Source organism: Triticum dicoccoides, chromosome 7B, assembly GCF_002162155.2.
Source record: "Triticum dicoccoides isolate Atlit2015 ecotype Zavitan chromosome 7B, WEW_v2.0, whole genome shotgun sequence".
Lineage (NCBI taxonomy): Eukaryota > Viridiplantae > Streptophyta > Magnoliopsida > Poales > Poaceae > Triticum > Triticum dicoccoides.
In genome coordinates, this window is record NC_041393.1 from 563,733,834 (window position 1) to 563,737,621 (window position 3,788).

Here is a 3,788-nt window from a genome sequence, read left to right on the forward strand (position 1 = left end):
CTTCTGTCGCGTCGTCTCTCTTTGGCTACATGTACACAGACGCGCCGGTCTCCTTCACCCACATGCAGTCGGCCCCTCCAATGGCCGGCGGCCATGCTCCGCCCGGCCCGTCGATGGATTCTCCAGGCTACTTCACCACCTGCGGTGGTCCCGCACCCGCCGGGTGTTACCCCGTTCTCGTCACCCGCGCCTTCCCAGCAGCAGCTGCAAGGAGGAGGGGCCGACGCACCCGGCGTGGCAGACGCTGCCGCCGCCTGCAGCAGCAGCGGTCCAGGGTGCCGGCAGGGGGGCACTACCAGCAGGCTCTTCCCGTGGGCCACCAGGGGTTCCTCGGCGCGCCTTACCACCGACGCCGGCTACGGTGCCCTCCTTGCGCTGCCGCCCCTCGGTGGTCATGGTCCGCCCACCCTCGGCGCCGCCCTACGGGGGCCTTCCACCGCCGCCGGTACCTGTGCCATGGGACCCCACCCTCCTCGCCGCCCAGCACTCCGTGCCATCGCCGAGTAGCTCCATCGGTGGAGGCGACTGGTACATGGACTCAGGTGCTACTGCGCACATGACAGCTCATCCTGGTAACCTAACCTCCTCCACTCCCGTTCACACACCCACTCGTATCACCGTCGGAAACGGCTCCTCCCTACCTATTACTCATATCCGTAGCACTAGTTTTCCCTCCACTTCCACACCCATCACTATGTCTAATGTTCTTGTTTCACCTGAATTAGTCACGAACCTAGTTTCCGTTCGTCGTCTTACTCGTGAGAACCCACTTAGTGTTGAATTTGACGGTGTTGGCTTTTCTATGAAAGACGCCCGTACCCGGATGGTCCTTCACCGGTGTGACAGTCTTGATGAGCTCTACCCCATGCACGCCGGCGCCTCCACCTCCACACCCGTCGCCCTTGCCGCCGGCGTTGACCTTTGGCACGCTCGCTTGGGTCATCCCAACCACACCGTTTTACGTCAAATTCTTAGGAGTTTCTCTTTCTCATGTAATAAGCTCGCCGAGCACTCTTGTGAGGCTTGTCGCTTAGGCAAGCACGTTCATCTTCCCTTTAGTGCGTCTACTTTAGTTTCCACTTTTCCATTTCAATTACTTCATAGTGATGTTTGTACAGCTCCCGTTGCGAGTAACACGGGCTATCTATACTACTTGGTGATTTTAGATGATTATTCTCATTATGTGTGGACTTTTCCCCATCATCGTAAATCCGATGCTTTAGCCACACTCACCGCATTTTATTCCTATGTCACCACCCAATTCGGTCGCCCCATACTCGCACTCCAGACGGATAACGGAAAAGAGTTTAACAACGTCGCGCTCCGCATGCTTCTCGCCTCTCACGGCACCATCTTTCGTCTGACTTGTCCATACACTTCACAGCAGAGCGGCCGCACCGAGCGCATTCTCCGCACTCTTAATGACTGCGTTCGCACGTTACTCTTTTACTCTAACGTGCCCGCTCGGTTTTGGCCCGATGCTCTCGCCACCACCACTCTCCTAGTTAACATTCGTCCGTGTCGCCCTCGGAGGAACTACGACCCTCACCACCTTCTCTTCGGCACACCAGCGTCCTATGATGGTCTCCGCATCTTCGGGTGTCTCTGTTATCCTAGCACCGCATCCACCACGCCACACAAGCTCACACCACGATCCGTCCCATGCGTCTTCCTTGGCTACCCTCCTAACACCAAAGGTTACCGGTGCTATGATCCTGTCACTCATCGTGTGTACACCTCGAGGTACGTGTACTTTGTCGAGACGGTGTTCCCTTTTTTCCAGGTTCCTCCGGCTTCGGCCCCTTCGGCACCGCCCCCCGCGCCCCTTCATGGAGCGATGCGCGGCGGCACCCCCCGGCGGCCTCTCCGGCCCGGCGCCATCTGCCGCCACCACCCGGCTTCGTGACCCCCTCCCCCAAGGTCGAGTCCGAGCGGGCCCTTGGGTCCTCGTCTCCCTCATATGAGGTTGGCCCGGCAGCCCGCCCGCCACCCCTGCGATGGGCTTGATGTCACCCTTACTCGTCGCCTCTTCTGCCGCCGGATCGGTCGGTGCTGCTGCCGCCGCGGCCCCCGCTGTTGCGGCCTCCGCGGCCGCGGCCCACATCGCCGCACCGGGTGCCCCCATTGCCGCGGCACCCGCCGGCCCTGCTGCCCCGTCACTTGGTGTGACCACCCGTGCCCGAGCAGGAGTACTTCGGCCCAGCACACGCTACTCCGCCGACGAGTATGTGTGCACCGCCTCGACGTCGACGCCATCACCCGTCCCCACCTCCGCTCGCGCTGCCCTTCGGGATCCCCACTGGCTAGCTGCGATGCAGGAGGAGTTTGATGCCCTACAGCGCAACCGCACGTGGCAGCTTGTTCCGCGACCCCCTCGTGCCAACATCATCTCTGGCAAGTGGGTGTTTCGCCATAAGACTCGCCCGGACGGTTCTCTCGAGCGCTCCAAGGCTTGATGGGTGGTTCGCGGATTTCGGCAGCGCGCGGGCGTGGACTTCACGGACACCTTCGCCCCGGTTGTTAAACCAGGCACGATCCGCGCCGTGCTCCAGTTGGCGGTCTCGCGCGCCTGGCCTGTGCACCAATTGGATGTCTCCAATGCCTTCTTGCACGGCCACCTTGCCGAGCAGGTGTACTGTGAGCAGCCCACTGGCTTCGTCGACACCGAGCACCCAGACTTTGTGTGCTTGCTCTCTCGTTCTCTTTACGGGTTGAAGCAGGTGCCTCGGGCTTGGTACCAGCGTATCGCAGCCTTCCTGCAGTCTTTGGGTTTCGGTCCACTCGCTCCAATGCCTCACTCTTCGTGTATCATCAGGGAGCTGACACTGCATATCTGCTGCTCTACGTCGACGACATCATCCTCACGGCGTCCGCCACCGATCTCCTTCAGCGGCTGACTGCTCGTCTTCGTGATGAGTTCGCCCTCAAGGACTTGGGGCCCCTGCACTACTTCCCTGGCATCGAGGTGGTCCGCCGGCCTGACGGCTTCTTTCTGCATCAGTAGAAGTATGCCCACGAGCTCCTGGAGCGCGCCGGCATGCTTAACTGCAAGCCGGCGCCCACACCCGTCGACACGAAGGCGAAGGTCTCTGCTTTGGAGGGGTCTTTCGCGTCCAATGGAGCGTTTTATCGCTCCATTGTTGGTGCTTTACAGTACCTGACGCTGACTCGACCGACTTGCAGTACGCTGTTCAGCAGGTGTGCCTCCACATGCACGCCCCGCGTGACTCCCACTGGACCTTGGTGAAGCGTATTCTCCGTTATATACGCGGCAGCATGTCCTTGGGACTCACCCTGACGGCCTCCGCCTCCACCGACCTTGTGGCCTACTCGGATGCCGACTGGGCTGGCTGCCCCAACACTCGACGCTCCACGTGCGGCTACTGTGTCTACCTTGGGCCCTCGTTGATCTCTTGGTCATCGAAGCGGCAGCCCACAGTCTCCCGCTCCAACGCCAAGGCAGAGTATCGCGCCGTGGCTAATGCCGTGGCTGAGTGCTCTTGGCTCCGTCAGCTGCTCCAGGAGTTGCTTTGTGATGTTCATAAAGCTACTCTTGTCTACTGTGATAACGTCATCGCGGTCTACCTTTCCGCCAACCCGGTGCACCATCGTCGTACAAAGCATATTGAGCTCGATATTCACTTCGTGCGCGAGCAGGTTGCCCTTGGCCGTGTTCGGGTTCTTCACGTGCCGACGTCGCAACAGTTTGCTGATGTGATGACTAAGGGATTGCCTACTTCCGTCTTCGAGGAGTTTCGGTCCAGTCTCTGTGTCACTGGCGACGCTTC